The 24927-nt window shown below is 46.2% G+C and overlaps 1 protein-coding gene across 1 annotated transcript in view; it reads left to right on the top strand.

The window, feature by feature from the left end:
- Positions 1 to 11769: 11769 nt before the first annotated feature.
- Ctse (cathepsin E) overlaps positions 11770 to 24927 on the top strand; it is a 30092-nt gene continuing 16934 nt past the window's right edge. The window contains exon 1 of the mRNA XM_038349776.1: positions 11770 to 11864. The gene's annotated coding sequence lies outside the window, so the exon portion shown is untranslated. The remainder of the gene's footprint in view (positions 11865 to 24927) is intronic.

Genomic DNA, 24927 nt, shown 5'->3' with positions numbered 1-24927 from the left:
TGGATGTGTTCCAGAACCAACTGCCATGCCATCCTGTGGTGGGCCCAAAGCCACGGAGTTGGGCTAGAGACAGCTCTGTGGTTAAACAGCACTTGTTCTTACAGAGTACTCGGGTTCATTTCCTAACACCCACATAGTGGCTCACACAGACGAGCCAAGGCCTCTTCGGACATCTTTGGGCAGCAGGCAGGCACATGGTGCACACACACACACACACACACACACACACACACACACACACAGGGAAAACAATCACACACATAAAATCAGTAAATCTAAAAGTTTTTAAGTTGTTACTGAATGGTTTTTAATAAGCAGAAACTGTGTGTAACTAACAATGGCCCCCTTTATCTGTTGTTGGTAAAAATAGCCCCTCCACATTTAGCCCACCAGCTGACCAATGGGGAGTAGCCGCTTGTAGCCTAACTGGCTGTAACCAGTTTTCATAATCCTTACATTTTCACAGCTTCTCAATTCCCAGAGTATTTTCAAATAACATCATCAGACGGCGCCTACCGGTAAGATAGAAAGGGCACTTCACATCGCCCTTTCACGGAGGAGAGAATGTCAAGGATTGTGTGCAGAAAGTGGGGACCCAACACTGATGGCTGGAGGACTGTGGTGAGCCAAGGACTCAAGGACCCCGCTCTCCACCCAAGCGTTAAAGGAGTTCATCGTAGAGGAAAAGCGATAACAAAATAAAGGCGATCTGCTTTCTCTGCAGCTCTTTGCAAAAGAAAGAAGAAGAAGAAGAAGAAGAAAAGAAAGAAGAAGAAGAGAAGAAGAGAAGAAGAAGAAGAAGAAGAAGAAGAAAGAAAGAAGAAGAAGAAGAAAAAGAAGAAGAAGAAAGAAGAAGAAGAAAGAAGAACAACAACAACAACAACAACAACAACAACAACAACAACAACAACAACAAAAAGAACCAAAACAGGGACTCTCTGTGTAGCCCATACTGGCTTTGAACTACTGATCCCCCTCTTGTGTTAGCACCCCCATCGCCAGGATTACAGGCGACTGTGGCCAGCAGTAGTCTGCTCTTTTTGATCACCGTGTGCATGTTACGATAGATGGTATAAGTGATCAAGTATTTCTCTCCCCTGAACACAAAAAGCTGGCCTTTTCTATTCTCTAGTAGAACACACATAGACACAGACACACACAGAGAGAGACAGACACACCCCTCACAAATGCTAGCAACACTCTACTACTAAGCCCCACCCCCAACCCACATAAAAGGTCAGACATGGCGGTGTGCATCTGCATGCCAGTGTCTGGGAGCAGGCTAAGGAAACAGAAGCTTGGCATTCATCGGCCAGCGTGTCTAGACAATTGGTCACTTCTGGGCTCAGTGTCAGAACTGTCTCCCCAGACAAGGTGGAGAGCAATAGAGGGAACACAACCTTGAACACCTACACACGAACACACACACATGAAGTTCTAAAAGGACAAGGTGGTCTCATTTCTGGGCACACAGAGATTTCTCTTAGGATTCTGCAAATCATCTTACACTCTAAGTCCCTGTCCTGGCTATGACGTCAATAATTTATCCCTGGGGATGCCCAGACTCTTGCAGAATTAAGCTTTGCCAAGAGAAACAGCTCCTGCCACATGCTCTCGGCCAACTGAACAGAATTTTCCAAGAACCTTCTCAAAAAACTGCCCCAGTCACTCATTCGGCAAAACGTACTAGATTTCTCCTCTCAGAGGTGAGTCATTGTTGTCGGTAGAGCCAGAGACTCAGATCCCTCCCTTGATAGGTGGGGGTTGTGGATGCCGGGGAACCAACTGACAGAAATTACTGTACTATCGAGGAGCTCGTCACCATCCCTTGTCCTATAGGCTCTAGTTAAAAACATCCAGCCTTCTCCCATCCTGAAAAGGGGCAGTTTCTTGTTTTAAAATCATAGAGGTTACTTCTGTGTTGCAAGGTCCCAGCCACAAATGTAAGAACAAGTCAGTCCTTCATGCTACCCGAGGCCTAGAACTTCAGGGCGAAAACTGGGACAATCCCATGCACACCAGGAGAAACTGGTCACCCATCTAGTTGCTCAGACTTCCGAGTCATTATCAAGTACCCCCCCATGGTTAACATCGCCTTAGAACAATGGTTCTCAATATTTTGGTCAAGAGCCCCTTGGGTCGCCCATAAGACATCCTACATATCAGATATTTACACTATGATTCATAGCAGTAGCAAAGTTACAGTTATGCAGCTGCAATGAATAATTCTGTTTGGGGGTCACCACAACATTGAGGAACTGCACTAAAGGATCTCAGCATTCGAAAGGTTGGGAACCACTGACCTAGAGTCCTGGCTTGGGGCTTGAGGACCTCTAATTGTCTACAGAGCCAACACAGAGAAGGCTTTCCACAAGAACCTGGGAAGACCTCGTGACAGGCGTCACTCAGCTGCAGGACTGTGGACATACCCCCTCATCCTGCCAACTGGCTCTGATAAACAGTGCTTTATAGTAACCCTGCTCACCACTCATTCAACTCCAGTAAGCATGGCCCCACCCAGGTATGACAGCAAGAGTCTCCTGGCAATGCAAGTTCCAGCTGGGGTGAGGGACGATGGTGGGAAAACAACCCTGGTTGAGGTCTGCTGTCTCTGGCCCTCTAGGACTACAATACACAAATCAAGGCAGGTTAAAAAAACATCCATGAAGCCAGGTGTGGTAGCCCACAGCTTTAACCCCAGCATTCAGGGAGGCAGAGGGATGGGGACTCTGGAGTTTGAGGTAGGCTGGCCGAACATAACAAATTCCAAGTTCCAGAGCAACCAGAGTTACATAGAGAGATCCTGTCTCAAACAAAACAAAACAAAGCAAAACAAAAGACACTTGGTTTCACATCAGGGACAGCTACCTTGCTCACCCACAGGCAAGCCAACGACCACTTTGTACCCTTCTTAGGTTTAGCTGGTCTTTGAGGTCCTTCCTGAGTTACAACCCCTAGCCCTACCTCTACCTGTGGGTTCAAAGCCACTTCTGACCCTAAGAGATGCCACAGACAACGAGGTGGGGGAACAAAGAATCTGTGGAATACAACACAGGTATAAACAAGGCACATTGCTAAAGAGGCATCTTGCAATAAGGAAAACCTGTTTCATTTCATAACACAGATTTTTGCTGAGGTCAAGCTGCTCAGTAAGACTTGAAAGCAATTGGCTTGATTCTCTACACTGCAGGTTCTTTGGGCGCTCCAGTGCACTCTCGGACTTCTGATGATTCCCAGAGGCGGCGTATTCTCACAATGACTTTCGACTCTGGTTCAGCCACCTGCTGGATCTCTCCCTTGTTCACGATGCACTGACCGCTCCCCACCCTCATTTCTGCACTGTGCTGAGCAAGCTACGGAAACCGGTCCCTTTCTCCCAACACCCCACAAGGTGATTGTGTAGGCTGGCTTTCCTGCAGGCTTGTGGTGGGGAACATCTATAGCTCCACAGTTTTGAGCCAGGTGTGGTGACACACACCTGTCATCTAGAACTCAGGAGGCTGAAGTGGGAATTGCTGTGAGTTCAAGGTCAACCTGGGCTTACGCAGAAAGATCCTGTCCCTGGCCGAGGAGACAACTCAGTTATAAACTGCTAGCCATTCAAACATGAAGGGCCTGAGTTTGAACTGCACATACCTGATCTCCTAGGGTTCCCATGGAAGGTGGGGGATCATAAAGTCAGCCAGCAGCACACGCCTGACTTCCTAGGGTTCCCGTGGAAGGTGGGAAACAGAGACAGGAGAAACCCTCAGAAACCTCAGGTCAGCTAGCCTGGTACACAGCAGCAATCTCACAGCGCATGCGGACAACCACACTCACGTACATCACACACACACACAACACACACACACACACAAAGAAAAAAAAACATCGTCTCAAAAAGAAAATGTTTAACTCTGTTTCCTGTCAAACTCGTCCTCTCTCTCCCAGCTCCCTTGACCTCATCCCCAATCCGATGATCTTATTATACCAAACCACTCATGACCCTCCTTTCTTGACCTCAGACCTACGTTTACCTTTCAAAGTCTGGCTAACAAGCCATCATGCAATAGATCATCCAAACTAAGACATTAAGAGTGGCAGTGGTCTAATAACTCCACAGGGCTGATGGGAAGCCAGCTAGATCACATGACTTGCCTTCCACCCTGCGGCAGCCTAGAGCCATCTGTTCCATGCTTGCTAGTTCAACACAGGGAGGGCATGGAGGCTTGGATGCACCTGCTTCCTGCATCCTCCCCTCTGTAATCTATAGGTGGAATGGAGTCAATAAACACTGTGAGCCCCAATACCCTCCTTAGAAGACAGTGCAGTCTCCTTCATCGCTGGTTTTGTTGTTGAAATGGTTAAATTCAAGACTGTCCAGCCTCAGCATTCAGGGATTTCAAACTCACAGCACCATGCCCACCTGGGCATTTGTTTTAAACCAGAGTTTTTCTGCGTTATTCTTTGCTGTGGGACAATGGTCTTGTACTCTGTAAAGATTTGTTGCTTGTGCTGGTTTAATCAAATGCTGATTGGCCAGTAGCTAAGCAGGAAGTATAGGCGGGGCGACCAGAGCAGGAGAATTCTGGGAAGAGGAAAGGCTCAGTGTACAGTTATCACCCAGATGCAGAGGAAGCAAGAGGAGAATGCCTCGCTGATAAAAAGGTACCACGCCACATGGCTAACACAGACAAGAATTATGGGTTAATGCAAGATGTAAAAGTTAGTTAATAAGAAGCCTGAGCTAATAGGCCAATCAGTTTATAATTAATGTAGGTCTCTGTGTGTTTCTTTGGGACTGAATGGCTGCGGGACTAGATGGGAGAGAAACCTCTGTCAAAAATTCTACTTCCCTCTTGTTACTTCCCAACATTATTTGATGATAGGTCTAATTTAATCTCTCTCTGCCCATTAAGAGCTCTCATGAGTAGGACACGTTGCAGAGAACTCTACAGGAAGAGAAGCTGGCTGCTTTACTACTTCAACAGGTTGGGATGGTGTCAGGGGTTACCACCAAAGAAAGTCCCTACAAATGAGGGGAATGTCTTATTCAGACAAGTGAGAGCCACAGGAGCATGTAGAGTGATACAACTGAGATATTGTGCCCTGGCCTGTGCCACCCACGGCCTGGGCCATCAACAGCCTGTGCTGCCCATAGTCTGTGCCACTCATGGCCTGTGCCACCCACAGCCTGGGCCACCCATGGCTTGTGCCACCCACTGCCTGTGCTGCCCATGGCTTGTGCCACCCCACTGCCTGTGCAGCCCACGCCTGTGCCATCCACGGCCTGTGCCACCCACGGCCTGTGCCACCCACAGCCTGTGCCACCCACGGCCTGTGTCACCCACGGCCTGTGCCACCCACGGCCTGTGCCATCCACGGCCTGTGCCACCCATGGCCTGTGCCACCCACTGCCTGTTCTACTAACGGTCTGTGCCACCCACTGCCTGTGCCACCCACAGCCTGTGCCACCCACTGCCTGTGCCGCCCATGGTCTGTACCACCCACTGCCTGTGCTGCCCATAGTCTGTGCCACTCATGGCCTGTGCCACCCACAGCCTGTGCCACCCATGGCCTGTGCCACCCATGGCCTGTGCCACTCATGGCCTGTGCCACCCACAGCCTGTGCCACCAATGGCCTGTGACACCCATGGTTTATTCTACTCACTGTCTGTGCCACCCATAGCCTGTGCCACCCATGTTCTGTGCTACTCATGGCCTGTGCCACCCACAGCCTGTGCCACCCATGGCCTGTGCCACCCATGACCTATACCTGTCCATAGCCTGTACTTTGGGAAACACTGCTTAGGCTACTGACTCACAGACTCAGGTGCTGAGTCAGTGAGAATCTTCAGAAATCTCTGGAATGACCAATGGTGCTGAATATAGCCAGATGATGATCTTCCTGGCTTCCTGCATAGAGGAATGTAATTCTAAGTGGCCCCTTTTCCCTATTTTCCCTGGCCTAGAAGGCTGGGTCCTTGGCTGAAATCAAATAAAACATCAAGAAGCCCCAACACTGACAGCTGGGTCTCTGCTTTCTACATCCTTGTTGTAGCCTCTCATTATCCCTACCTGGCCCCGTGACCAGGCCAAATCAAAGGAGCTGGCATGGTCAGTGCCCAGCACCAGGCAGAACAGGGTTGGGAAAGGGTATTCCTATGTGTTAGTCCTAGGGAGCACATAAGCTTGTCCTCCAACCAAGGCTGCTTTTGGAGAAGTCGACGGCCACTCTGGCTTTTTAAATCCTTGAGTGGCTTCCCCAAATCCCTCTTCTTAGTCCTGAGAGCTGAGGGTTGGGGGCTAGGCTCTCTCCTTCCAGGGATTCCTGCAGCTCAGTGACTGATTCCAGCATACACCTCCACCTCTATCTCCTGTCTAGTCTACTCTGCATCAAGTGAGACATGCAAACCCTTCTACTCCTGAGGGTTTAACTTCTGTCCATCCCAGCATGTGGACATCAGTACCATTCTCCCTCCATTCTTAACCCTCTGATCTATATTCAACACAGTACCCAGAACAGTTATTTCAAAATTTAAGGCACGGCCTGCTCTAAACTCTCCAAAAACCCATGTACGATGCCTTCCACATAATTGCTCTGTGCTATATAACCTCTACACAGCCCTTGCTTTCTTTGATCGGGTCAAGTCCACCTCTATCTCTGGGCTTTTGTACTTTCATCTCCTACTGCCCAATTTACATCCCCATTATCCTTCAGTCCCACATTCAGTCTCTTTGGGTCAAGAGTCAGTGAAGTCTTCCATGGCCACCTGATACCAAATACCCACGCACTCCCGCTGAGCTTCCTCTGTCTGAGGCATGCCCCCATTTGACCTCTAGGGTAGTCATTTGTTTGTTCATTCTAAAAACTCTATGACAGTGATGGTTTTCAGGCTCACTGCTTCACTCCAATAACTAAGAAAATGAAAACACTTAATACAAGCTTTGAATGAAGGAACACAGAAGTGAGCCAATTGCAAAGTTCCATGCAACAAACAACTGCTCACGGGAGCTGACCCTAATCATGACTGATGGCATGGGCTCACCTCTCGCTATGTGTGCCTTCTCCTGCTCCTTTCTCGGGGGTTCTGCAAGTCCCTCAATAAAAGGCAGTTCTCTTGTTCCTGCATATACCCCCGTACTTCCAGGCATCTAGCATCTTGTCCAGGAAGTCTGTTAAGCAGATGTACAAGGTAGTCAGCCATTCACAGGCCTGGGTAGCTCATGAATGAAGTCCCATGTGCTGTCAGTTCTTGACAGGACAAACTAGTTGGGCTCTGAGTAATATAAGCCCCCAACCTTCATGTGCACATCCTCAACTCTTGCCTCGGGAGAGCAAGAGTGAGAGAGCCCTATTTATTGGAGGATTAATTTATGCCAGACATAATCATTGCCTCATTTAATCTTCAAAAATAGACATGAGATAGGGATGGGGAACCTCTGTCAGGCAATGATCTGTAAGAGTTGGGACCAGGGTAGGGCGTGACCTTTTGAGAACCTGGAGAAAAACGCCAGGCATCCCAGGGTTTTCTCTCTCTCTCTGTGGTTTCCGCACTACACAGCTGAGCTTGGACTTCTTGTTCCTGTTTCGTGAGTTTTTCCTTTATAATAAAAAGAAATATAATTGGTTTATCTTGGAGTTAGCCTGGTCTTTAACCCGCATTATTTAAACAAGATAGGAAGAGGAACCCAGCCCCACTTACAGTGAATAAGTCAGTTCTGAGGAATCCAATGTACTCACGGTCATGGACAGAGTCTGTCTGTGTCTCTCCGACTCCATGTTACGTTCTGACCATTCACTCCCAAGCACTACCATCCTCTCCAGTGGTGGCCAGATGTGACAGATTATCCAGAACAAGACCACCATGATAGTACAGATGTTCAGAAGTACTGCCAAGGAGCCTGACAGGGGTCAGGGCCACTGAAGGTTCAGGAATGAGTGGCAGGTGAGTATGCCCATCAAGGGAAGAAAGAGAAAATCATTCATACCATGAAAGAGCTTTCTTTCTCACTGGATGAAGGTGTCTAACCATCCCCCTTCAGCCACTATCTGACTCTAGGTTCTCAGAAGAAATCGCACAACATGTGTCTGCACAAGGGAGAAGTGAGAGGTGGGCATGGCCTGAGAAAGGTTCTCAAGCCAGGATCTGAGTTCATGTGCTTTCAATTTCTAACCCTAACGCGTGCTTACCCTGGCGCTTAGGTGTTTCATGCTTCTTCCCCATAAAATAGAGCTGTGTGACCCCACTCTGCACACAGATAGCACCCATCCATCCTGCGTGACCCCACTCTGCACACAGATAGCACCCATCCGACCTGTGTGACCCCACTCTGCACACAGATAGCACCCATCAGTCCTGTGTGACCCCACTCTGCACACAAACAGCACCCATCAGTCCTGTGTGACCCCACTCTGCCCAAAGCACCCATCTGTCCTGGGATAGTGTGGCATATACCCTCCAAGGCTCATACTTTGAAAGGGTGGCCCTCATGTGGCAGCACTATTACAAGATCATTGGACCACAAGAGCCCAGACCTTATCAATGGCTTAATCCACCAAGTGTTCATGGCTGAATGAACAACTAGGTGGTGGGGCTTAGTTAGTGGAAGTGGGTTCTTGAAGGTGTGTCTTTGAGGAGCACACCTTGTGCCAGACACCCATGCTGGCTTTCTCTCTGCTTCCCGAACACTACGAGGCAAACAGTTTCCCTCCGCCATGATGTTTCTGCCTTGTCATGGCCTAAAAGTGATGGAACCAACCAGCCATGATAAATAACCCATGCTCCCCAAAACCGTTTTCTTTGGATGTCTGTCACAGTGACCAGAACTGGACTGATATCCCCAGGGAGAAGGCTACTCAGACACTTGAAGGCAACAACTGCAGGAAATAATCGGATCACTAAGGAAATACAGCTTTCTAGGGCACCAAAACCAGATGATTTCAAAGTTCTCAAGCTGTGCCTGGTCCCTGGAAGGCCCAGGGGTTCTTCCAGAGGGTGGACTAAGTCAAAGCATTTCCATATGGGTACCAAGATGCCTGCTACTGCCTCACAATTTTGCCAACAGCACAGTGGAGTTTTCAAAGGTTTCACTGAGTATTTCTCAGGAGACTGTGCAGGAGTGGATCTGAGAACCCAGTGCTCTTCTGTCAATTATATTATTCTATCAAGATTATTCTAGTATTATTCTCTCAATAATACAGAGTATGTCTGTGAGAGCATTTTCAGAGAAGACTAAGTGAGGAGGGATTTCTCCCCGTGGGAGTGGATGGCCTCCCCTTGTAAGCTGAGAACCTGCCTGGAGGAAACCTAGGCATGCAGACATTCCCTCTCTGCTTCCTGACTGCAGTGATGGGAGAGACTCTGCTCCCCCATGCCCGCCCTGCCATGATGAACTGATACTTCTGGAACTATGGGTTGAGATAAACCCATCTTCCCTGAACTCGTTTGTGTCAGGCAATTGGCCACAGAAATAAAAAGAAGAAGAAGAAGAAGAAGAAGAAGAAGAAGAAGAAGAAGAAGAAGAAGAAGAAGAAGAAGAAGAAGAAGGAGAAGAAATTTGTGGTAGTTTGAATGTAATTGGCCCCCATAACTCCATAATCTCACAGGGAGTGGCAATATTGAAAGATGTGGCTTTGTGGGAGTGGTGGGTATGGCCTTGTTGGAGGAAGTGTGTCACTGTGGGGGCGGGCTTCAAATACTCAGGATACCACCCAATGAGTCGGTTGACTTCCTGTTGCCTGCACTCTCAGCTCCAGCCCCAGGCTGCCATGCTCCCCTTCGTTATCATAATGGACTCTCAATTAAATTTTCTCCTTGAAGAGTTTCAGTGGTCATGGTGTCTCTTCACAGCAGCAGTAAACCCTAACACAAAATTCTATTAGTCAAAAACAAAATTCTATCCAAATAATGACAAAAATCATTTAAACACACAGGGGGCAAACAACATTTGGAAGCTAGGTTAAAGGTCTATGCAGGAATAAAGAACAAGGGAACCAAAAATGCTCAAAACTAGACCGTGAAAACTGAGTGGAGGAGGAACCACATCTTTGATGATCAAGTGCAACCAACCAAGGAAATTACCAAATATAATTCTGAAACCAAAGGGGCAAAATTCAATATGGCAAACTTGTTTTAGTGTATGCTATGTCTCCAGCAGCATGAAGCAGACTACATGAACAAGAGGAAATTAGACACGACACCTACAACTGTCCCATATCCGTTCCTACCCTAGTCTACTGGGGCCATCTCCACTGGACCTTAGGAGATATGACAAAAGATTAAAGGGCGGTGTTAAAAAGATGAGCTCCAAAGAAAGGACTATTGAATCGGAGAAGCACAGCCATCTCTTCTCACCAGGGTTTGATACAAAGTCCAGGCTGGCCTGGAACTCACAATCCTCCTTCAGTCTTCCAGGTACTAGGGCAGTTGTTTCTTGGCTGACACAAGGAGGAAGCTGCCTTTCTGCCAAAGCACAAAGCCACCTTTGTGTGGTCCAGGTAAGAGGGTGCCGGGCACAAAGGCACGCTAACAGGTCCTGTAGGTCCCTTCTGCATCAGTGAGCATCTGAAATCACCAGCAGGAGATGAGCCTCAGGGTACATGAGCGTGAAGGGAGGGCTGGGACCTAGGATCACAAGAAAAAAGGGATAGAACCTGGGAAGGGATAATCGATGAAGTAGATTTCAAGAGTCCTGTGTGGTCTAAGCTCTTGTTGATTCATCTCCCCACCACCTAGGCCAGTGCCGGGACACAGTGGGTCCGTAAATGCTTGATGAATGCAAGAAGGATAAGACGCTGTTACCTCAGGTTGGCGGCAGATGTGCTGCTATACCCAAGCAGGGATTAGAAGCAGGATGGAGACGCTGTGGCACACCTTCTCTGCTTCCTCTGAACTAGATACCCTCACCATTTCTGGGACTTGAAAGTCTTTCTGGTTGTCACCACAAAATGTCACTTCTCCAGATAGATTTCCTGTGTCCCCTTGAGGTTTGTCATGGAGTTATTTATCGACTGAAGTTGCCTTTAGGATGGATCACTTTGGGATTTTCAGTTTGTGTGGTAGTTTATTCCCAAACAGTCAGCAATTGCCTTGACATGTGGTGTTTAAGAACATCTGGCTTTAAATTTGGAGCATGGGGACCATGGGAGAGGGTTGAAGGGGAGGGGAGAGGCAGGGAGGAGAGCAGAGAAAAACGCATAGCTCAATAAAATCAATTTTAAAAAAAGAAACTTAGTACTTGAAAAAATATGATAACCAGAATGAAATGTTCAGAAAAAAATAGAACATCTGGCTGTCAGACCCGTGAACAACTGCAAGAGTCCACTAGTGACCCTGTAAGACCAGCACCTGGGCCACAGGTGGACAGGGGTTGTGTGCAGAAATAATGTTCTCTACTGACTGAATGTATTCATTATTTGATTATTTTAATTTTTATGGAAACAAACTCTTGTGTTTCCCAGGCTAGCCTCAAGTCAGTACTTAGCTGAGGCTGGCCTTAAATTTCTGACAAGTCTGTGTCTATCACGTGCGGGGATTACAGACCCACACTACCATGCCCAGCTTCCTTTAGTTGACTTTCAATCCTGCTTCTCATTTATTTCAGAAACCAGGCACATTTCCTATAAGTGCCAAAACACTGTACGCCTGTCTCACAGCCTCATTTGCTCCTCAGAACTGGAGGGGCCTCGTCTGACTCCAGAAGCGTCGGCAGGGTTATCTCCATTTGCAGCCGACGTGGCCAAGAGATAAGAGTTGCTTAAGGTCTGAGTTAGCAAACGACAAGACCGGTGTTTCCACACAGATCTCGGTCTCCGAGCTGACCATCACTTTCTACAAGAAAACTGTATTCTTGGCATTTTTGTTTTTCTGGTAACGTCATAGGTAAGTGGCTTATTTCTGGTAAAATTTTCTGGTAAATGACAACGTGATGCTTTATTCAACAAAATCCACTTATTATGATGATTTTCTGAAGGGAAAATAAGGCTAGCATTTGCTTGTTTCGCAAGTTAAAGTGGAATGACTTTGCAGGTGCTCCCCACAGAGGAACTTTTGAAGGTTTTGTTTGTTTGCTTGCTTGTCTCACTATGGAGGTCAAGCTGGGCTTGAACTTCCTTCTGTCCTCTTACCTAGTGCAGGGATTCCAGGTTTATACCACCATGCCCCGCTATGTTTATGTAAATGTTTTTAAATCCCCTATTAGTATTTGTGTACTGATGAAATTTGAGGTTTAACATTATAAGTCATTAGTCTGAATGGTACCTCTAAGTTCCCAGTTTAAGTCTGTAAGAGTTTTATTATGGTACAACTCATTTTTATTGTAATTATGTCCAAGTATCATATATATATATATATATATATATATATCTGCATTTCATTAGTAAATTAGAGTGCATTGCATATAAACTGCTAATTGATTCACAGCTGTTATTAGTACATTGCTAAAAGAAATTTCTTCAGGACAAAAATAACTGTGGAACCAGGAGTGCTGTACTCGGGATTCAGAGACAGGTGCTCTCTGTGAGTTCAAGGCCAACCTGGTCTATAGACTGATTTCCAGGGCAGTCAGGACACACAGTGAGGGACTATCTCAAAAAAAAAAACCCTACTGGTTTCATAGCTTATTACTTATTTTTATTACAAATTCTAATATAAGCTATTGTATATATTATATGTATAGGTTAATATGGAGTTTCTTTCAAGATATTGAAAAGGGAAAAAAAGTGTTAGCCCCAAAACAGAAAATGAAAACCTGTCTAGAGAAAAAAAGTGAAAGAAAACTATTTGAATTATTGACAGGAGAGAACATATTAACAGGAATGGTCTCATTTATGGATATTATAAAAGATTCATAGTATTATAGCAGAACATTTGCCCAGAAAATAAATACAAACACTAAATAACCCCACATTTTGGCTGAAAAAAATCAGCAGCTTATACCAAATTTGTTGACCGAAATCACTTTTAATACTAAAAGAAATGCTAAATGCCACTGAGGTTTGTCTCCTATGTCAGAGGAACAGTTAATTCCCTTAGCTGTATTTTCAAAACAGAAATCTGTCAGTACATAACATTAAAAATTAGCCAGGCAGGTGATGCATGCCTTTAATCCCAGCACTTGGAGGCAGAGGCAGGTGGATCTCTGAGTTTGAGGCCAGCAGCCTGGTCTACAGAGTGAGTTCCAGCACAGCTAGGACTACTCAGAGAAACCCTGTCCCAAAAATCAAAACCAATCAAACAAAATCGTTTCCATATTAAAATATATAGCTGGAGAAGGATTATACAGATATTTACTAGATTATCAGTCAAAAATCCAAACCTAGGCTATAATCATTTGAGGAAATAAGGACACAAGGCTGAAAAAAATTATAACTATCAAGTTAGATTTCAACATCCTAAGGCTGTCAGAACAATATATCAAAAAGTTCTGGTGACATTAGTGAATTCTACCATGTTAGCTAGAATGGCCTGACTTTGGCTGAGCCTTGAAAACAGGGCAGGCAAATAAAACATTGAAGCTATAAGGACAGAAGAATCTATCTGAAACCTTTGTGACTTTAAAAAGTCAGCGGCACGGGGACCATTCTCCTAGAAAGCATCAACATTGTTAAGCGTAGATTCTTGAACATAAACCAAGGCTATACTATTGAAAATGTATACTTAATAAACATATTTTCTCTGCTCTAATTTGTCATGATATTTAAAGTCAAATCTATGACAACATAAACATCATGGCTTTTGTGTTTTGGCTCTTGTCAATGTGGCTTTTTGTTCTGTTCTGTATTAAGGATTGAGCCAGGTCCTTCTGTATGCATGCTAGGCCAGTGTTTACCCCGAGCCATATTCCTACTACATCAATTTTACCATAAGCAGAACTTAAATGTTGATATACAGAATGTGCAGAAAAATATCAAGAATAAGAAACTTAGAAAAATAAAATTTTACCTAGTAGATAAAAGTGTTGTTCCTGAAGTATATATCGCTTGTGCTGAACAAATGCTAGACCTTTGACATCGCTAGAAACCTCTCCAAGATAGAAAGCACAAGAAAAAGAAAACTCATTTTGACTGGGAGTCATACGCTCCAAAAGTCAGTATCAGATTTTCCGCTCTATATTAGTGGCAACATTATCCTTTCAAAGAAAGGTTTGTGATACTTAAGAATTACGGCCTTTTCACTATTCAGGATTGCATGCATAATTTGAAAAGGTGTGGTCAACATGAACTTCTGTAACCTTTAGAAACACATGATTGACGCTGCGGCGTGAGGCAAGACGTGGGATCACGAAACATTGGTGCAGGAACCAAATCTGAGTCGGTAGATGTCTCAACAAGGGCGGGGTCCTGCATTGGAGCCCCAACACTCACCTAAAACTGAGCACGGTGACCCATATTTCTAGTCCAACACTTAGTGGGGGTAGATTCTGGAGGGGGGCAGGTGATGCTGGGAGTTGTTGGTCAGTCAGTCTTGATTCTGCTTCATTAGGAGACCCTGTCTCAGGGGACTATGGCGGTGATGGAGCAGGACACATACTCCTCCAGTCTCTACATGTGTACATCGCCACATGGACCTGCACACATGCACCTGCACACCACACACACCAAGTAGAAGTAAATAAACATGAATAAGTGGAGCATGTAGAGGAAGTCACTCAATGTCACCTCCAGCCTCTACACACAAACACGCTAGCATACATACACTCACACATGCATGCACATGTACATATACTTCCACACACAAACACAGAGTAACTAAAGTTGGTCAGTCCCTTCTTGAATCTAATTGGCTCACATAGTGCCACAGCTATCTACAGAAAAGCATGCTGGGCACAGCCCTGCCGCTATTGTTGCTGCCGGCATGTACTGACCGGGGTGGTGTCAGTCAGCAGTGGGAATTGTACTTCTGACATCTGAAATTCAAAAGCCGCCCATCTGGGATGCCAGCAGCAGTTCCCATAGAAATAAGATGCCAGAAAAAGCAAGCATCAAAACTGCCTCAGAAAATTTTCTTTTCCCTGGGAATGATTTTATGACTGAAGCCAGCTCATATCCAGAGATATACAGCGTCTGTTGTTTGGGGTTCAATTATTTCACATATAATTCACATGGGATCAACTTGCATTTGCTATGTTCTTGTTGTGCAAACACATGTCAGGATATAAATACTCTCCACTGAATCTATATGCAAAGTGTGTGTCTGTGTGTTCCTCCTCTCCTTCCACTGAGTGTCTATTCTGGTGGGCGGCGATGGGGGACGGGTGGATAAACATCAGAAGTGAATAATTATCTGTAAGTAGTAATTTGCAAATTCTTTATTTTTCTATTTTATTTTGTTTTGTTTGAGACAGAGTCCCACTAGGTAGCTCGGGCTAGTCTCAAACTTCCCATTCTCCTGCCGTAGCCTCCAGAGTGCTAAGGCTATAGGCGTCTACCACCTCACCTAGAACATCTTTCTTTGGTGGGGTGGGATGATCTTTGCAATGAATACATCTTCAACTAAAAGAGAGACAAAAGAGGAGAGGCAGGAAGAGGTAGATGAGAGGAAGCTATAGAAGGCACTTTCACGCCCCCACCCCACCCCCAGGTTTGTCAGGCCTCTCAGAGGCTAATGGTGAGGTTCACAGTCCTGGAGTAAAGCTGACATATAGACGAGGGAGGGCAGGGGCAGAGGAACGGGCCGCGGACTCAGCTGTGTCTGTGAAAGAATTCTCCTGACAATAAAACGCCACCCTACATTCCTTTTCAGTCCCGAGACTATCTCCCTTCTGTGGCCACAAAATTCATTTATCTTCCTGCGCTGACCTTTTCTGGTAATGTCTTCTGCCTTATAGATTGCTAAAGTGGCTTAGCAAAAAAAAAAAAAAAATCTCCCCTGATAAATGATGAAGGGTTAGACCATCTCTGCTTTCCCAGATTCCTATTTGTATAACGTCACTTTCATCCAGGTCACGCAACAATCTGAGACTTCTCAGAGTCACCTTGTGTTCAGCTTCCTTCGAAATCCAAAGTCGAGCACATAAAACACAAAATGTGTGGGCTCTGTAAAGTAAGAGGGGAAACAGGTTAAGCATCTTTGAGGGATTGGGGAGGATCTGCCCTAGAGCAGCTCAGTCCCAGGTCCTCCACCCAAGGTCTAACCTACCTTCTTATCACCCATTTTTCTCTATCGACGGTAAAATCTGCCGTCCCGAAGGCAGATTTTAGCTTCGGGAGACACCAAGAAGCCCCGAGAAAAGTTCAGGTCAGCAAAAAGCTGGCTCCTTAGTACATCCTGGCTAGTCAGCATTTATTGAGTGCTTTGCTGCATGCTCGCTGTTTTGAAAGACTCCAGGTCTCCATACAGATTGACATAAACTTCTCTTAGCAATTTCCAAAAATTCCACAGTGTAATACAAATTTTAGTTGGTCTTAATAATAAAATCTCAAGCCTGGCAGTGATGCCTTTAATCCCAGCACTCGGGAGACAGATACAGGTGGATTGAGGTGGATATGAGTTCAAGGCCAGCCGGGTCTACAGAGCGCGGTCCAGGACAGGCACCAAAGCTACACAGAGAAACCCTGTCTAGAAAAAAACTCAATCAAACAAACAAGCAAAAATAATAAAAACTCAGAGTCAGATATTAGGGGGTGAAAGCTGAGAGATCAGAGAAGCAGAGTGGCCAGTCTCTAGAGAATTTTCACCTCTACCAATGCTCAGACCAAAAGACCGATCCTATCCTCAGACTGTGTCCTCAGACTGTGTCTTCAGACTTACTGCTTAGACTGTACAGCTCCTCAGACTGCCTTTAGCCCCGGTCTCCTCCCGTCTTATATTCTCTCTGCCCAGCCATATCACTCCTGTCTCCACCTCCCTAGTGCTGGGATTAAAGGCATGGGATCCCAAGTGCTGGATCACCTTTGTGTGCGCTCTGTTTCTCTTTAAGACAGATTCAATCTTGTGTAGCCCAGGATGGCCCTGAACTCACAAAGATTCGTCTGCCTCTGTGTGTGCCACCACCGCCTGGCCTCTATGGCTAACTAGTGAATTAGCTCAGCCCTCTGATCTTCAGGTAACCTTTATTTGTTAAGATATAAACAAAATACCCCACAGCCACAGTGTACCTGGGACTGTCCTGACACCCAGGTTAAGAGCATTTTTATTCTTGTTTTCATAGCTTGTAGTGTCTTGGAAGTTGGGAGTTACCAATAACAAGTTTGAGCAAAACACAAATAAAACTATCTTTGACTTGCTGCCTTTACTCAAACTGTTACCTTTGAGGTTAGGTTAGGTACTTCACATGATTTTCTTAAATATATATGTGTGTGTGTGTGTGTGTGTGTGTGTGTGTGTGTCACACACACACACACACACACACACACACACACACACACATATATATATATATATATATATAGAGAGAGAGAGAGAGAGAGAGAGAGAGAGAGAGAGAATGTCCTGCCCCATGCTTGTGAAAGTCAGAAGAAGGCACTGGCCCTTGGAACTGGAGTTCCAGGTAGTTGTAAGCACATAGGTGCTGGGAGCTGAACTTGAGTCCTCTACGCTTTCGGATGCCGATCAGCTCTTCAGCCTCAACCGTATGGTCTAAACAAGGCTCTCAACTGACTTTGGGACTGAATAGTAGGCTGGCACTGGCTACTATTAGAAGCACTACAAATCAGAGTCTTACACACAGTGATTCTGTTCCCTCCCTGCCCCACCTCAGAGTACCAGAACCAAATGTCAAAGGGAGCTACATAAAACATGTGTTTCCTGATCCAGTTTTATTTTTATTATTTATTTACTTGTTTTTTTTAAATAAGGTCACACTACAAAGCCCTGGCCATCCTGGAACTCAGACGTAGACCGGGTACATTTGTTTTAAGCCTCCAAGCCCAAAAGATCAGTAGTGAATTAATTTGTGTCTCATCCTGGTTGAATAGAATCATCTTTATTTGACATCAAACTCATTGAGAAGAAATAATGACTTGGGGGTATTTAAATTTATCCTCCAGAGAGCTGGAACAAGAAATTCTAACACATTTGGAAAATTAATCTTCATGGGCCTTCACAGTAGCCACCAGCAGACACTTAACAAAGAAATATGGGTATGGTCTGCTCGGGGGAATAGGTGTAGGGTAGGCGTATGATAGCCTTTGACCTAGTGGCCTGGACTGAGAAATACCCTGCAGGCTTGGTGTGCTTTGTAGAGGGACCAGGCTATCAGAGCCGTAAAGAAGGGCTCTGAGGGCTGCCCAGCTTTGATGAGCAGCTTCCAGGCAAGCTCAGTAAGCTGGCTGCTGAAGGACAAGGGACTCCGTGCCAATCTTGCCAGGGCTCTCTGGTTAGTGTTGTTATCCAGTTGTCAAGAACAGCCCAGCAAGGATCTACCCTTGAAGCCTCCTCCTGAGTGAGCAGCCACCATAAGCCCCCAGTCCTTGAAAATGAACTTGAGGTTTTCTGCCCACCATGCAGCATCGACCATGCTGTCAGAATGTGGTGCCCAGTGCATTCTATGACATTAGGAACATGAGGAAACAGTAGATTTTCAAACTTGGTCTCTTATTCTCTTTCTCGGTATTAGGGATTGAACCTAGGGCTCTGGGCATAACTGGCAAGCACTCAGCCACTGAGCCAGATTCCTAGGCCTCTTTCCCATTTTCTGTTTGGATACAGGGTCTGATTGAGTCACCAGTAGGCATTGATCTTTTCATATTCCTGTCTCGGCTCTTCAAGCAGATGGATTACCACCTTGCAACACAAGGTTGTTGTTTCTTATAAAATGTAGTGTGTGTGTGTGTGTGTGTGTGATGGGGCAGTGCACACTCATGCCGCAGTGCTTGTGTGGAGGTCAGAGGGTAATGTGAGGGAGTCAGTTCTTTCCTTATACTATGTGGGACCCGGGAATTGAACTTAGATTCCCAGGCTAAGCAGCAACCACTTTTACCTATTCAGCTACCTCATAAGCCTACCACATTGGTTTTGTTGCTGTTTAACAAATTCTTATTTAGAAAAACTTCCTCTAACTCTAGTGGTAAGAAAATAATGTCTAAGCTTCCAAAATAACCAAATGCGACCTCCCCCAGTAGTAGGGCCATGACTTGGAAAGAGTTTCTTTGTCTTTCAGAGGTGGAAAGTTCTTTGTCCCAGGCTGCTTAGGAAGTCAGGGGTGATGCCAGGACTAGAAGATGACCCACCTCTCTCAGACCCTAACTGCTTCCCACACAGTCTCAAAGTCTGCAATACTTTTAGGGTCTCCTTCCCATCCCAGACACAGTCACAGTAGGATGGACCAATGGGGGACGGCAGTGCAGACTCAAAGGCAAAAATGAAGCCATGTGCTATAGTAAGAGGAAAACTTAGAGTTGAGTTTGTTCCCTGTACCGCTCACAAAGTGGTATGGCTATGGGGATTTTTGTACCTCGACTTCTTCATTTGGAAAAGTAGAGGAAACAATGCCTACTGTACAGGGCTATTATGAAAACATATCTAACTATCATAACTTCACACAGACACTGTGGTATCCTAGACATTCTACCAAAGATAATTCCCCTCCCAAATACTAGAATTACATGGGCTGGCAAGATCACTCAACAGGTAAAGGCACTTGCTACCAAGCCTGATTAATGACTTGAGTTTCATCTTTGGTACCCACATAGTGGAAGGAGAAAACCATCTCCCTCAAGTTGTTCTCAGACCTCCACCAACATGCAATGGTATGCGCGCGCGCGCGCGCGCGCACACACACACACACACACACACACACAAATTAATTAATTAAAAGAATAACAACAAGCTATCCAGGTGACCAAGTGAGTACTCCAGGTTACTACTGGGGCCTTCCTTTATGGGGTGTAGAAGGGGGAGTCTGGTTACTAAGGAGTGTGCCACAGATAATTTTGATTGACAACTTCACTTACATAAAGCCTTTGCTCATTGTTCTGTCTCTTTCCATAATGCATCTGATTTTAATTGTATGCATGTCCAATTATGCATAAATACAAGAAGGTAAATAATGTTTCCCTGAAAGTTCATTCAGAGGGCCCTTCTCCCGCGTGAACCTCAAATCGGTCCAGACAGATCAGTCTCTGTCATTCATACACTGGAATACTCTAGAATGAAAACAAACTTATTCCATTGTTCTGAGTGGGGTGTACTTGCAGTTTAATGCAGGTGGGGGGTCCTAAGGTGCATTATTAGAAGAAGAATGTGCATATAGTTCAAGCCAAGCTGAGTTCCAAGTTGTTAAGCTATTCCCTATGCTTTTCTGCCTCAGGACTCGTGGGGAAGTACTACTTTTTAATGTATTTTTTCATCTTTTATTTTATATAAATGGTAACCTACTCACATTCTGCTTCACTTTTTCAACTGAGCAATGTATCCAAGAGGTTTCCTCATAGAGCCATTTCATTATGGCCCCAAAGCATTTCATTCAGAGATACTATCACTGAACCATCTCTTACTACCCGAAATTTCTAAGCTCTCGATCATAAACGCTTCTGTGTACACAGCCTTGAACTTGTAGTGCTTTTGCGGAGCAGTGCTGGACATCAGTAAGACAAACTGTAGGTGCCCTCCCCAGTCCTAGTCTCCTTCATCCTTTCAAGTCCACAGCACATCCTTTGGGCTCTAGATACAAAGCAGTTCTCTGCACCTTGCTTCTGGCCTGGTCTGTCACGTGCACCCCATGCCTAGCTACTGTCGTCTCTCACGTGACATACCCATGACGGCACTTGTCTGAGTCACTGTTCTATTGCTGTGAAGAGACACCGTGACCAAGTCAACTTAGAAACGAAAATCATTTAGTTGGAGGCTTGCTTACAGTTTCAGAGAGTGAGTTCATGACCACCATGATGGGAAGCATGGTGGCAGACAGGCAGGCAGGCATGGTGCTGAGGCAGTAGCTGAGAATTCACACCTTGATCCACAGGCCTCAGACAGAGAGAGCAAGGCTGGACCTAGTGTAGGCTATTGTCTTTAAGAGTTCATGTGTTCATGTGTTGCCTCATCACAAATGACCGATTTGACTTTTTAGGGGAAAGTCACCCCCCCCCCCCAGTGACATACCTCCTCCACAAGACCACTGTTTCCAGAAATTTCTCTCCCACTGCCAGTTCCCAAATAACCACTCTGAGGCTTAATATTAATTACAAACTCTTTGGCCAATGACTCAGGCTCCTTACTGGCTAGCTCTCTATATAAATTAACCCACTTCTAGTAATCTGCATATCGCCATGTGCCCTGTGGCTTACCGGCAATGCTCTGGCAACTTACTCCTCCAGCAGCTGCTGGCATCTCTCTCAACCCCGCCCTTCTTTATTTGACTTTCTGCTTGGATTTCCCGTCTGGCTATATTCTGCCCTGCCATAGGCCATGGCAGCTTCATGATTAACCAATGGCAATAAAACATTCACAGCATACAGAGGGGCATCCCACGTCAGTCCACACCTAACCCTTCCTGAACAATCCATCAGCTAGGGACCAGACATTTAGATACATGATCCGTGGGGGCCATTCTCCTTCAAACTATCACAGTGTTTAAGTCTAGTCAGACACCCCTGAGGTTCCTCCATGTGAATTATGCCTACTGAGACAAAGATCTCTTGGGGACTTGGTGCTCCTTTTTCTGGAATTATATAGAGACTGTGCACCCCAGTCTGTGAATAAATACCTGAAGCCTGCTAAGACCTCCATTTGAAGGTTTTTCCACAGGGTTGTTGAATCTAATCAGATATGTGACTCAGTGTCTTGGAATAAACATAATCTTAACTATTTTTTTTTGTATTTGATTTCCTCCTACGGACTGCTCCCCCTTTCTGTTTGATCTGGCTGGCCTGAAACTTCCGATGTAGACCAGGTTGGTCTCAAACTCATAGTGGACCGCTGGTCTCTGCCTCCCCAGCATGGATATTATGCAGGTGTGCCCCTCCATGCCCCCTCCCACAGACTTTCTCTTTTATAGTTGAAGAATCTGAAACTCGAAACATACCCATGGTATCACCAGCCCTGTGGTAGGACTCAAACCCTGCTTTGCCTGCATTCGAGCATATAAACTTGTATCAGTCACTGTGCATGGTGCCTGCGCCCTCTGCTGGCAATGCTGTACAGTTACTGGTGTAGAAGCCAACTGGTGGTGGCTGTAAAAATAGCTCAGATTGATGGAGTTGACATGGTGAAATTCTGGGGGTATCAGAGTCTTCCAGTTTCCAGTGGCATGAGAATAGGAGGCTTTTTTTTAAAAAAAAAAAAAAAGCAAAGATAACCAAGCTGTGTGGAAAAATAAGAGGTGCAAAGTTCTTTCTGCATTGAGCAGATGTTTTGATGGAATAGAAGCTTTATTTTTCATAATTTAGTCAGAGAGGAGTGCAGGTGTAATTTTGAAGACAAGACAGAAAAACAGAAAAACATACAAAGAACAAACAAACGTCTATGAATATGCACTGAGAACATTTATTGCCACACCATGAGCCTTTTATTCTTCCAAGCCTAGACAACCGTCTGCCATGGCAGAAGCAAGCCCCTCCCCTCTTTAGCCGCTCCACTACCCTCTTTCAGGAAGAAGCTCTAGACCATAAGACCCTGTAGATGATCCAGTGCAGCGTCCTGGTTAGGAATCTCAGCTTTAAAGTCAGGCAAGCCTGGGTTTGGATCCTAGTTACAGCGCTACATAGGAGCCACCATGTGTCTCTGCCTCCTTATATGAGACATGGCTTTAAATATTCTCGAAGGATCCGGTGTGAGGTGTGAAGAAACACGCCGAAGCCCTTTAATACAGTGTCTGAGACACAGCTACGCCCTCCCCAGTGTCCCTTCTGTTAACACTCAGCCCAGCCTCTTCATCTTGTAGACGAGGGAATGAGGGTCGAGAGAAGCGATTTCTATGGCCAGATGGCCCAGTTACGGCAAAACCAAGGGGATCCAGGCGTCACTGCCCAGTCTCTCCTTGCCTGGCCACGTGTGGCACAGTAGATTTTTCTTCATTCCTCAACTCTGAGCAGAAAGAGGTTGGGACGTTTTCCCAATGAGTTGTCAGGGTCATTTTGAGCTGATGCTATTGCCAGAGCCAGGGACCGCGTATCCTGGAGTGTGGCTGCCTGCCCTCAAGAGCCGGTTCTTAACCCACACTGGCCGTGTACCTTTTGCTGGGAGCTAACTTCCACACAGCGCTGTGCAGTTGGCCACTGTCATTATTTTATCTTCTGCAATCTGAAGATGTAGAAAAAGAAGCTAATTAGGGAGTGTCATCACCGACAGTTTCCCACGTTCTGGAAAGTGTCAAACCTTTGCATCCAACCAGGCTCCTCCCCACATCCCTGGAGAGTCTTCTTTTCAAGGCCCCTGCCTTAGACAGGGTTACTATTGCTGTGAAGAGACACCATGACCACAGCAGCTCTTATAGAGAAAACATTTCATTGCGGTGGCTCACTTCCAGTTTCGGGAGGCGGGGGTTACTCTATTACCATCAGGATAGGGAGCAAGGCGGTGTGCAGGCAGACGTGGTCTTGGAGTTGAGAGTGCGACATCTCGCGGGCAACAGGAAGTTAACTGACTCACACTAAGGGAATCTGAGCAAAAGAGACCTCAAAGTCCACCCCCACAGTGACATGCTTCCTCCAACAGGGCCACACCTCCTAATAGTGTCGCTCCCTCTGGGGGCCATTTTCTTTCAAGCCACCACAGCCCCTTTGCAAGCGCTGAGAGAACAGATTGCTGCCTGTGCTCTGGCCTCAGCCCTCATGCAGCTCTTCCTCTGCCTTTCCCCCAGAGATCACACACATAGACACCCATACGTCCAGGGGCTTTTGTTCCCAGAGAGCGTTCACACCATCCATAGCATAGGTCCACAGTGACTTTCCATTTCAGCCTGGGAGGAGCCAGTGACACACAGCTAGGAGAACGGCATGCAATTCCTGGTGTATCCAGAGAAAGGTCTCCGTTAGACATGGGCCAGCCTTACCCTCTACGTTTGGTAACCAGATGGAGAGAGATCTGGAGATGGAAAAGGAGGGTGGGTTCAGTTATGCTGGCATCAATAGCTCGGTGATAGCATACAGAAGGAGCCCTCAACTAGTAGTCAAGAGCCCTGGCTCTGCCCTAATGAACTGTGCTCTCTGGGACCATGTTCTCTTTCGCTGTGCAAGTGAGTCAGCCTTGAGGACCTGGGAGAAATCTCCCAGAGCAAGGCTTTTGCAGTGTCCAGGTCCTGCCCGTAGGATGGATGGAGCTGTTTTCAGTGCACCTAACTCCAAAACCCCAGAAGACGACACTGAGGTGTCTGGTCAGGCAACTGTGGGCAATCATGACAGAGCTTAGTTCTGGGAGGAGAGGCCCGGACTCCTAGCCCTCCAGCATGCTGCTCTTTGGGGAACAGACAGGCCCCTCTTCCTGTGAGAGGCCAGAGGACAGGCTCCCAGGAAATGAGTAAATGCCAGAGAGACACGTTTGCTTTAGGGTCGTGGGCCAGTTGATTCTGTTTCTGTTCTCGTCCCTCCTCTTTTTTGGATGTCTCTTCAACGTTTTGGAAAGCGGAAAGGCAAGGCCCTGGTACTTTGCCAGAACATTGGGTGGTAAGAGCAGAGCTAACCTGACCCAGGCACCCTAACCCCTGCTTCCTGACCAGTGCTCCCTGGAGAAGCCAGCACCTGTGACGGTAGTGAGGGCCATCCTGTCCAGCTCAGAGCCCATCTGCTGGAAGTCCAGTTACAGAGGCTTTTTCTTCCCGCCACCCCTAGGAAAGCTGGTCCTACATTCTAGAGAGGGGCACCCACAGGAGTAGCTGACAGTAAGAAAATTTGAGTTTTCAGCCTCAAGGATCACAAGAAAATAGATGTTGCTTAAGCCACTGGGTTGTGACACATTGCTATAGCAGCCCTGGTGTGCCAGCACAGGCTTTATCCAGACCCTGCCCCTCCATGGCTTCCTCTGCACTCCCTTCTAATACAGACCACGGCCCCAGACTCATCACATGCCT

This window comes from Arvicola amphibius, chromosome 12 (genome assembly GCF_903992535.2).
Source record: "Arvicola amphibius chromosome 12, mArvAmp1.2, whole genome shotgun sequence".
NCBI lineage: Eukaryota > Metazoa > Chordata > Mammalia > Rodentia > Cricetidae > Arvicola > Arvicola amphibius.
The sequence above is the reverse complement of the archived record's forward strand: the minus strand, read 5'-3'. Positions and strand labels throughout refer to the sequence as shown.